The sequence below is a fragment of the Varanus komodoensis genome, unplaced genomic scaffold (genome assembly GCF_004798865.1).
Source record: "Varanus komodoensis strain SLA01 unplaced genomic scaffold, ASM479886v1 scaffold11, whole genome shotgun sequence".
Taxonomy (NCBI): Eukaryota; Metazoa; Chordata; class Lepidosauria; order Squamata; family Varanidae; genus Varanus; species Varanus komodoensis.
Genome location: NW_025335317.1, coordinates 21,390,252 through 21,402,814, shown reverse-complemented (window position 1 = coordinate 21,402,814; position 12,563 = coordinate 21,390,252).

The following is a 12,563-nucleotide window of genomic DNA, read 5'->3' as shown; positions in this document are numbered from 1 at the left end:
AAATGGATGAGAAGCCCTACTAACATTGCAGTCACCAGCCTTTTCTGGATTTGTGGTCATTTTAGAGGCAAGGAAGACTGAAATACATTTCCAGGAAATATGTTTCTATCTAGTGTTATCATGTAGGTCAATGGAAGTGTAAATCCACTTGATTCTGTTGAATAGTAATAAAGTTGTGACCCTAATTACCCCAATCACAAGCATGTCAGATCATTATTCCAGGAGTAGGTGCTATACAGACTGGATCATCCAGAGCAGAGCAGATTTCTGGGCCCCAAGATCATGCTTGAAGAATAGACTGAGTCCGAAATATCTATCTAGGCATTGGACATTTTAAACTCATGGGTTAAATCCCTTGTCATCTTCCATAATAAACAAATCACCATGACTAATAAATAAATGGATCATGCCAATGATGTAAGTGCTTGTTTTAACCTTTGCAGCTGCACACGTGTGCTGCTAGATCATTCATCTGTTCCCACAACCTGCCTTACATAAGCCACAGGATGAAAATGTGGATTTACATAAGAGACCTATATGAGGACACAGGCTATAGCCAACTGTGAGAACAGGGAACCTTTTGCTGATTAATTCCGAAAGGCAGGTTCTATGGTTGAAAGGCAACAATAACATTTGACTTGTAAAACTGTTCCTACATTGATTATCATATTTTTTAAAAATCTTGCTAGATGAAAATATAATGGGATATTTCAACAAATGCGGACTGAGTTCAGACAACAGATAGTTTTGGTCATTGTTGAACAAAGGGTTGTGGTTGAAATGTAGGTTGTCCAGGTGAGACCAAGATTACCAACCCACAGTGCATAAGCTATAACAATATATCATGAGTTCTTTTCATAGGTTGCTTTTGGAAAGTCATAGATTGTTACCACAGCTGGATTCTGACACTGTGATAACCCACAGTTCAGCAACAACCTGCACTCAACCCATACCAAACCCTTGACTATGGATCCCCTTTTCTCTGAAATAAGTAATTGCATGTGATATAGCCACAGAATTTCATCTAAGTTTATGTGCACATTTTTTCATTTATGTAACAATTTGCTTTACAGACTACAGTAAGTGGCTTAAGAGCAAAAGTGTTCATCAGTCGGTTCTATTATCAATCTGACTGCAGAATATTAAACAAAAGAGGATGTTTTTAAAGCATATGCATCATTTTTTAAAAAAAATGGAATAGTATTATCTCTTAATTTTTATAATAACTTAGGAGAAGCCTTGATCCTGAAAAATATCAAACATTTATTTGATGTGAATACAGGTGGTACATTCATCCATTGTCTTCCCTTAGCTAATTGTTGCTGTTGTTCACATTGTAGTCCTAGAGAAAGTACTGTTTTGGTCTATTCTTATTGTGATTTTGCAAACAAAGAAAAATGAAAAAGAAGGTTTAATTGATTCATTTGAAATTCTATTTTGATAATCAACCTCTCCTTTCATGTCTCAAGAACAGAGATTCAAAGAAAAATAAACAAACCCTCAGACGTTCTTCATCCTGCTGTCCTCAAGAAACACTTTTTGTTACACATGTTTTTTCAGGTTTTGCTGCAGTACCAGGAATCACTGGTTGCACTTTAATTGGAATAGGAGAATAATAGGCAGCCTGTCCTTCTGCTCCTAGACATATGCAAGGAGAGACTATAAATAGGCACAGTCCTACTGCTCTATGGCAGGGACTTATAAGCCTCCAAACACAGAGGCTTAGAAGCTTTGCATGAAAGGTGTGAGGAGCAGCAGTGACAGATGCACCGCCTGCCCTATGTTTTCCTTAGACAGCCAGCCCTTTCAGGACATCTAGATTTAGTGCCAGGGAGAACATGCAGAACTTTAAAGAGAGGTGAGGTTGGGAGGCCATTGGGTTGAGACCTTATACACACTCAAGCACACCCACATTCATGACATGTTTGATTTGGTCAGCATATTTTAATTAACCCACATTTTGAATTATTTTAAGTGATCTGAAATATTAAACTGTTAAAAGGCATCATCATCGTCAATTCTTTATTCAGTTATTGCCCAGCAAAAGGCATATCCGTGTCCATAGTACCAATATGCAGCACAAGGATTATGAATATACACACACACATATTTTATATAGGGACACAAACACACATGCCCATGCACATGCACACACACACACACACTACATTTTTATTCCATTTCCTTGGAGAAGCAGTTCATCTTTGACTAGTGAGGCTCATATAATCTGCACATGGCTTTCCTAGTTCTAGAATATGGGATATGTATTTCCTCACTCCCTTCCAGACATACACAATAATTTTGTTTCCGTTTGCAAATCATGCAAATATTTTCATAAAAATTTCATGGTCCTGAACATGGACACAAGTAGGAGCATGCCTTTTCAGATATGTTTGCATATTTCCAAATTTATGATTGCATTAAATGTTATTTGGGGAGGAGAGTAGTATCTACTTTGGAGAGTAAGGACATAAATGGACATTTCCCCATTTGAATGAGCTGAAAACTGGGCAAAAACAAAAATGAGGGTGAGCTGAAATGAACTTATAAAACCAGACAGTTTCACTGAGCTCAAAAATGAATAGTTCCCGCCTCCTTACTTATAGATAATTATACATTATATAATTCATATTTAAAATCCAAAAGCATAGCCACAAAATATTCCCTATGTAAGCATAATTTGAAAAATAAATCAAGTTATTGAAAAACAAAATGGAATATTTGGATGCATTATTTCTACAAAATTAGTTCCGCTGTTTGGCCTCTGTCTATTGTTCTAATATAATGTTATTTTTTCCATAGAATCAAAATTTCTCATTCTACCTAACTATTCCTCCTCCAAAAGTATTGTTAAGATTTTCAATATTTTGTTCTTGCTCTGCAGCTTTCTGTGGAGAGTGGGTACCATTTTTTAAAACCATTCCACACATAGATTATGGTTAGTTCTAGCCAATGGGTAGTTCTTTTGTGTAGAGACTGTAGCATCACAGGGTCAGTTCTCTCTGCCCTTTTCAGTGAGCAATAACAGAGAGAAATCCCTGCTGGCGAGCCCATTTGTACTCCATATGCTCATGCTGCAAAGAATCTGTCCTTCCTTTCAAACAGATACGGCATCTGAATGATCCCTTAAAATGCTAATAGGTTCAGAGGGAAGAGAGCCTTATTCTGGCTGACCAGAGTCACATGTGGATTCGGGGCAGCTTGTCTGCCACAGGATTCTGTGTCCCGAAATACAACATTGTAGGGCACTGTGTCTTTCTTGCTCTGTGGAAAATTAAAACCTGTTGGAAAAAATCTTCAGGACAAAGCTCTAGGGCTCTTTCATTTCCTGAGTGCAATCACAAACGAATGCAATGGCATGAATATTCTGACATTGCTCTTTGTAGTAGGAGGTAGTTTAACAAGCTCTTTAAGACACTGATTTCACCAGAGTCCTTGAGTGCATTGGCCAATTATCTCCCAGGTACTGCCTCTGAACATCACTTTTTGTACTCATTACCCACTTTCTTCTAATATGGCTAATTTGAAACAACAATGAAGTACACTTTAGTGGCAAATGGTGTATTGTCAATTTCTTCATGAACTCTGAATAGAATGGAGAGGAAAAATTGCTTCAGTGGGTGTCCAACTAAATGGACACTGTATCTGGTGGATTGGTAAGTATTACAGACAAATGCCTTTTGTATGGTTCCATTGTATTCGCCACATTTGTCCAAGAACAAATTCCTGGAGGAAGGTGCACAGTGAAAAGTGCCTGTAAAAGGTGACAGAAAGGGAAATAAGCATTTTCCTAAGGAGACTGGCCTAGAATTTCCAGTAGATTTAGAATAGCAGTGACTGCTGGTGCTGGTTGTTGGTTTTTTTTTTAAACTTGGTATTCAACTTTGTGTAGAGTTCCCCTCTCTGCACTGTCACCACTTGAATGCTACCTTAATGAGTGGAGCATTTTTTTAACATTTTGATGAATTAGTACAAGCATACTGTCATTTATTTTTTGTGTCTAGCAGAGATTACTCCTTTGGCTACTCTCCTTTGCACTCTCAGCACCGACCAGCCCCCCCACCTTAGACCTATGGCTGCTACTTACCATTTTGAAAGGATTTGTGGAGCCACCAGCAGCATGAAACCTTCAGTGCACAGCGCCTGACTGACAGAGGGGGCACCAACTTCCCCCGGTCCTCTGATTTTCTCTTCCTTCATTATACTTACAATTAGATAGAGCTGGGCTGTAGCAATAGTTGCTGGGGCAGCTCTCAAGGACTGCCATTTATAAAGTGTGTGCTTTTATCTTTACACATTTATTTATTATTATATTTATGCCCTATCTTTTCTCCTCCGAGGAACCCAATGTGACTGATGGAATCCTCCTCATACTTCCCATTTTATTGTCACAGCAAAGTGGAAGTGTCTGGCCCAAAGTCACCCAGTGAGCTTCATGGCCGAGAAGGGATGAGAACCCAGATCTCCTTCCTCCCAGTCCAGCATTCTAACCACTGCACCACACTGGCTTTCAGGGTAAACACTGGGAAAAGACAGCACAGTCTCTTTGATGGCCATGCATAGCTAGTGCATAATATGAACTGCAGTTAATAAACAACATTTTAAAACAACAGCATTAAAGCAACAGCTTTAAGACAACATTTAAAGGACAGATGCCTTATGTCAGGATCTGGCAGACGTCTTTCTATATTTGTCTGCAATTCTATATTTGTCCCAGTTGTCTTTGAGACTGGCAAAATCCTGTCTTGATTAGCTAGAAGTAGAATATGCTGTTTATTCCATATGTTTGACTCACAAAAAAGGATTGACAGTAAAGCTATATATCCATTTGTTATACATCCATTCAAGCAAATTTAGTGCTTGTTTGTGTTAGCCTGTGTGTCATGCTTTATCTTCCTTCCTTCCTTCCTTCCTTCCTTCCTTCCTTCCTTCCTTCCTTGCTCCTTCCTTTCACTTTGACTCCCCCACTTTTTTGAGGAGGGGGGAGTTCTGGGCACAATTTTTTTCCAAATTTCTTTCTCTTCCTTTCCCAATTCCATTCCTCCCCCTCCCAATGTTCTTCAAAATCTTTTGTAATAAAGATTGACCTAATGAGCGTATCAAAAGAACCCTGCAGTTTGTTCACTGTAGCTTACTAATTATGAAACATGAGTAAACAAGGGGGCTTGGCTTTTGCTTGCTGGCTTCCACTGAGTGTCCAAGGGTTGTTTGTCAGGATGTCAGATGCTAGAACTGAAGGATTTTGGAGAGCAAACCAGAGAAGTCAGAATTGTTCTTCCACAGAGATCACCAAATCTGTGGTTGGGACTACAATAAACAGCCCAGAGATGGAGTGTTCCATGGATCAGCAGGAGCTGGTGATAGTTAGGACCCTGAGGGTATGGAATGGGCTTCCACGGGAGGTGGTTGAAGCCACATCAGTGAGGGTGTTCAAGGATAGGTCATGCGAGAGAACATGACTTGATCCCATTCACTCATGGTTACCCAGAGTGTTTTTTTAACCCAATGCAGATATGCAATGCAAATTGTGCTCTTGGAATTGGCATACCTTCATTTTCTTATCTGAAAAAAATCTTGAGGAAAAACTAGAAACATCAACCTATTCTACAAAATGTCATCACAAACTGACACAGAACTGGTGAAATGCCACAGCTACGAATGAAAACTAAGGGTCAGGCAGTCCATGGTACAAGAAAGGGTGTTCAACTTGGGCTTATTAGTATTTGCCACCATTCCTCACCCTGAAGCATTGGCTGTCTAAGATGGCTGCCACACTCTATCTCACGGTAGGTCCATCCCAAATTCACTGCAACTCAAGTGGGACACCTGAGCAAGTTCAGGGCTGGCAGAAGGATGTGCTTTCTCATGCACCGTAGACATATGGCAGAAATCACTGCCAGAAGATGTCATGGAAGCCACTACCTCAGATGATATTAAAGATAATAGACACATTAAACATGGAAACATAGAAACAGAGCGAGACAGAAGGGCTCCTCCGGCACCAGCCGGCTCCGCTCACGACATGCCCACCAAGCAAAGAAGTGTCATGTAGAGATTGGTAGAGACCTGTTTCCCCCTGCAGAGGAAGACAGGCCGCATTCCAATGGAGCAAAGCTCAGGGAACATGGTTCAGTTTGGATGCCAGGAAGTACTCCCTGATAGTTAGGACCCTGAGGGTATGGAATGGGCTTCCATGGGAGGTGGTTGAAGCCACATCAGTGAGAGTGTTCAAGGATAGGCTGGACATGCACATGGTGGGCATGTTGTGAGCGGAGCCGGCTGGTGCCGGAGGTCAGACTAGATGGCCCGGGAGACCCCTTTTGACTCGCTCTGTTTCTATGTTTCTATGTTTAATGTGTCTATTATCTTCAATATCATCTGAGGTAGTGGCTTCCATGACATCTTCTGGCAGTGATTTCTGCCACATGTGTATGGCGCATGAAAAAGCACATCCTTCTGCCAGCCCTGAACTTGCTCAGGTGTCCCACTTGAGTTGCAGTGAATTTGGGATGGACCTACCATGAGATAGAGTGTGGCAGCCATCTTAGACAGCCAATGCTTCAGGGTGAGGAATGGTGGCAAATACTAATAAGCAAACATATGCCAAATGAACCATTATTGCTTGATAAAGTGGCACATTAATTTATTTAAACTTGGATGGCAGTTCTTTATTTCAAGATCTTGTTTGATGCATGCGGATTTTTGTACCTGTGCAATATCAAACTGCATCCTGAGAGCTGTAGTTTAGAATCATATACAATGTGTTGATATCTTACAGCATCAACTTACATATTCCTTTCTGATTATTTTTTTGACATGCTTTTCTACACTTACTCACTCTCACTGATTTGTATATGAAGGAAATAAAATGGTCTGGTTTATAGAGATACATGCAACCTCGTGGCTCTTTCTTTGAACATGATTAGTTTCCTGAAAGGATTTAAATGCCAAGTTTTTCTAGAGTAGCAGTGACAACAACAGATTTCCTTCCAAAAGAAACCACATGTGCAGAAATGGTGTCGTTTAGAAACACATGGCACATGTTGCAAAGTGTGAAGTCTTTTTCAAACTAAATAATGAATAGGAAAGACCGCAATCCAGGCATCTGACTATTATAAATGCATAAATGTAGTTCATTAAGCTGACTCATTCTGCAATTTACTGGCAAGTTGTTGGAAGACAGAGTTCCATGAGCAACTTGATCTGCACCATACACCCCCAAACTCACACACACCCCATGTTATTTTGCTGTCCTTAATTGCAGTGGAGAATGTAAGCAAGTTACATGGAATGTAAATAAGTAAGTCAGTTCCAGTAAGATTTAGCTGTTAATCTGATCAGCATTTGTACATGGTATGGTGAGAAGCATCACTCTGTTGCCCCAGGCAGCAAAATGTCCTGGGCCAGCCCTACATCGAATGCTACTGCATCTATGTCGGACCCAGTCGTCTTTGGCAGTGGGACAGCTACGCATCATTTCAGTACTGAGGTGCAAGCCAGCAAGCTCCGTCAAAATGACAGCATGTTTTCTAGGCTTTTCCTTTTCTTGCTCCTGAAAGCTTTGAAGATGACATGCAGAGGAGCAGTTAGATGGATGCTAGTTTGATCTGTCGGTAAGCTGTAGCTTTTGGGTTTATAAGAAGCTCTACATCTTCTGCTTCTGAAACCTTCTTGCTCTTAAAAGGCAACGGTGACTTCTTCAAATAGCTATAATAAAAAAGTTCATAGCTTCAGTCACCAAGTTGTAAACATTTGGTGAAAGAAGAGAGTGGGCCAGCAACGGCTTTCTATTCATGACATTTTCTCATTTATATCTCATTCAATTTTTCAACAACTGTCATGCCCTTTGTTGTTTATAATATGTTTTGTTACAAAGCTTTAACAAAATGAGCATGCAGAAGTAACATATTAAAAAACAATATTATACATAATTAGTATAAACTATCTAGCACAAGGCTGCTATGCTCATCTGGCTGCTGAATAAGAGTTATGCAGTCCTTGAAAAACATAATTTCCGAGGGCCTAGTAAAAGAATGTTAGTCACGCTTAACTCATCCAGAAGTTAATGGCAAACTTATAACTGACTTTCTGCATTAATCCTGAGTGGGATTTAGAACAGTGTATTTGTTTGCTTTTTCTGGACTGCAGTGAATATGTTACTCTTTGGTTTCCTTCTGCTAGTAGGAGGCCTTTTTTTTTCTTTTAGTCATGGCCTACAGAAATCTGATTCTTCTGTGCCTACACCCAAAACTTAAGAGCCTCCAACATCTGTTCCAGACCCACACACCCCAATTGGTGCACATAGCTCAAGAACTGCCATATTAACTATGACAAAACCAAAACTTACAAAAAGAAAGTCTGAGATGTAAGATGATTGGCTATCTTCTAGAAGCTTGTAACAAAACAAGGAACCACCCAACCCTGGACCAGAAGTCATCCAAACTCAGCATTAGATTCAGATGAGATTAAGCCTGGATCAAACTCTCTTCTTGCTCATGCCAGAGCGTAAGACACAGAATAATCAATTCAAGGTGTGACAACCCAGATTCAGGCTGGACATCAGGAAAAGCTTTCTCACTTTCAGAGCAATATGACAGTGGAACCAGCTGCCTAGAGAGGTGGTGGGCTCTTCCACACTAGAGACATTCAGAAAGAGACTGGACAGCCATCTGAGTGGGATGGTGTAATGTGGTGTCCTGGAACAGAAGGGGGTTGGACCCGATGACCTTCTTGGCCCCTTCCAAATATACTATTCTATGATTCTATGATACTACGTCATTAGGCTCTGCCCCCATTGTCACCATGCTGCCAGGAACCACACAGCTCCGGTTTGGATCTTTTTCACCTTTCTCATGGGGCGACTCACCTACCCTCAGGTGGGCAGGGCCAAGCACGCAGTTACACCATGTTATTTATTTATTTATTTATTTATTTATTTATTTAAAACATTTCTATGCTGCCTCCATTGCAACAAAGCCTCAAGGCGGCTCACAAAAATACACAAAAACATACAAAAACAATAACAATATAACAATTTAAAAGAAAAAAAATTAAAAAACCCCCGGTGCATTCTCAGCTAATTTTAAAATCCTAATAAATACAATAAATTAGCAATTAAAAGAAGTTTTAAATAAAAAGGTCTTAGCCTGGCGCCGAAAAACAAATAATGACAGTGAAGTATCCTGATCAGCTTCCTCTGATCAGATGTCTGACTCAGAATAGAAGTGAGTGACCACCAGATTGTCTATTCACTGACATCTTGCACTAGCAGCAAAACAAATTGCAAGATCCCTTACCAACAATACGATCAAATTGAAGAAGGGCATCTGTAGGGCATGGAGGCCATCATTTCACCATAACCACCCACTTTCCCATGGCAACCTTTAGTGACCTGTGCAACTTTCCATCCCATCTGTTCTTTCATACTACAAATCTCAGTAATATAGGGAAAGAGTAGAAGTGGCAAGCTTACTTTTCCTCAATTTGGAAAACAGCTTTATTTCAGCTTCTCTATGGAAAGGAGAGTGATCTGGGATCAGCGTTTAATAATGGGTATTAAGGTCACATCCAGTATCAAATGGCATCCAATATCAAATATAGAAAGAGCCTGCCAAATTCCAAGAAATTGTGGATTTTATTGGCCTCACTGGAAGACAGTGGCCACATCCTTCTCTCTTACCCAATATATGTAACTCCTGATGTACTTCAGTCCACTGCCTGGATTAGGATTCTGACAGCACTTCATCATACCCACAAGTGGATGCTGTGTAACAATATTGTGAAATAATTGGTGTCCCTGGTGTGGTATGGCGTTACCATGCTTTGTAATGAGGAACAACTGCAATAATAGAAAGCTTTAGAATTAACAGTGAGTTGTCCTTGGCCGGTAATGTACAGTGCTAGCACTGAATCTTAAGATGTTCTATCTATCTGCAAGAACTACATGAATATGTTTCCTGCTAACAATGCATAGCCTTCCATGAGTTTTTCTTCTTTTAGAGAAAGGGGGTGGGGAGGGGGTATATTAGTAAAGCCAATATTGTTCTCATCTCCTCAGTCCAATTACCATCTACTAATTTTATTTGCTCACTGCCTTTCATCAAGTTGGGGTTACATGGAATGTTTAACTAAATAAATATGTTGCCAATGAACTCAGGTTATGTGCTAATATCTTGTCATACATCCGGTGTATTAGAGGATGTTGGGAATGTTGGTCACAATTCATCAGGCAAGCTCATCCTCTGTTCTTAATTGCAGCTTTTTCTGGATTATGATTAGGCTGTTTCTTCAGTGTGAGAATTGGCCTCCCACAACATAACCAGAAGAAATATAAATGGTGTATTTCTGGCATAAATATTCTAGTCATGGGAACTGTTTCCCTCTTCACTTAGAGATGTATGAAAAATTTGCCTCAGTTTTTGATGTTTTCCCAAGTTCTCACCTTCTGAACTGAACATGGCTTTAGCGACAATCTACGTTTGAAGTATGAATACATTTGAGTTTACAATGTGTTGCATAAATACCTCCCCCATAAACAAACAAAAATCAATTGGCAGCATGTATACATTTGAAAAAAGGCACATTAAAATGTGTACTTTTGAAAAAATGCATGCAAATACACTTTCATAAATGAGAGAAACTGCATGCATGCCAGAGTTGCGCACAATTGACATGCACTTGGAGAAACAGGCATAGATTTTCAAGTAAAAGTACGTATGAGGGGAGCTCAAATCTGAAATTAACTCAAGCCAGAATCAGCTTCAAGAGGTGATGAAGAGAGCTTTGTCCATCTTTTAGTTGAGCTGGTGTGCGGATCCCTCCCTTCCTGCCAAAGGAAATGTCATTGGGCTCCCTATCTATGTCTGCCATCCCCTAGAAGTGATTTCACCAGGGTGCAAATGGTAGCCATAGCTATGAATCAGGCATGGCGGCCAGCAACAGGGGGGCGAGGGGAAGCTGGGAGGAAGCAAGTCTAGCTTAGGAAAAGGCAGATGGGAATGTTTGTGTTGTACTGAAGTAATAAAAAATTAACTAGTCAAGCACTTATCTATACCAACATGCCTTTTTGAGTTACTAATATAGATACTAGAGAAGTCCATTGGATTCAGATAAAGCCCCAAGATATTGAGCAGAATTTTTGGTGTGAAGGATTTTCCTCTGAAACCAGAAGAAGGCAGGACAGAATGAAACTTTTTAATAGATTAACTCTTGGAGCTGCAGATCATCTTGCTCTGCCACAAACACCATCTTTCGGTTTTGTCTCTCAAATGTGGGTGAGTGGGGGAGGGGAGAGGGAGATTGGGGCTGAGTGACTGACAGGTTCACCTTCTAATTCTAAGGCAGATTTTGCCACTATATTTCTAAAAAGGTATACATAGGACTGTGAGATGACTATTCTTGCGATGTCACTGGATTTGAATAAGAAAAACAGAAGCTTGAACTGTTTCCTTTTTATTATTGTAACTCCAAGCCTCTTCTGGAATGTGACATGTTACTTGGAAAACTTCTATGACATGTGCCATACAAATTGTCACCCCAAAACAGGAAAGGCGGAGAGGTAAAAGGCAAGTGAAGTACTCCTATACTTCCAAGATTCTGCTCTCAGTGTGGGTGTTGCACATAATCTTCTGAAATGGTGCTCATTTCTTACCTGGGAACACATTTTATGTTTTAAAACAATGATTGACAAGAAGCATGGTGGGTTGCGAACAGTAAGTATGTCCTCTTTGAGGTAGCCTCAAAATGTCGAGGCTGCTTTTTTCACAAAATTCCCTGTAGCTATTTCAAATTTGGCAGGCTCAAGCCCATTAGAAGGTGCAACCATCTCTGTAAATTTCAGCCAATTCTGCCAAGAAATAAAAAAAGTCATTGATAGTCTCATATCCATAATACCAACTCCACTGAACTTATATTTCTGACATTTAGCAGGTACAAACCCTTCCTAGGGGACTACTATACAAATATCATCAAACTCTGACAAAGATAAACAAAACAAGCTATAGCCATTTTTTTGATTTCCCATTGTAGTCAATGGATGGCATGAACTTCCTTATCACCTGATTTCAACATGAATTTGGTACTCAGGTTGAAGCAGATGACTTCTGAATCAATTCAAGCATTCTGGGATCCTTTCCAAAGCACCAAACTTTGGTCCAAGTTGAATCTGTTGGTTGTTGCATACTTCTAATGGACAGATGTAACGCAGAGAGAGTAGCCCCTGTGTGGTCCAATGTGAGAAGACCCAGCTGTGTTTTGCCCTTTGAAATATGATTAAACTTTCCCTCACTTTAGATAGCTGGTGCACATTTTTCAACAGCAGAAGGTAGCCCAATAAGTGAAAATAATGTATCACCTCATATTGCTTTTTCCCTGAAATCAGTGCAGCCAGAAATGTCCTGTGACAAGCTTGAGGATTGGGTTGGAAACACATGACCTTCTTTCCAAGTGAAATATAAGTCCATTTAGATGATCTTTAATCCAATAATTCTGGCATGAAGACAAACTGCAGATTGGTTAAGAGATGCATTAAGTGCATATTTAGGTTTTATAGCCACCTCAGTACT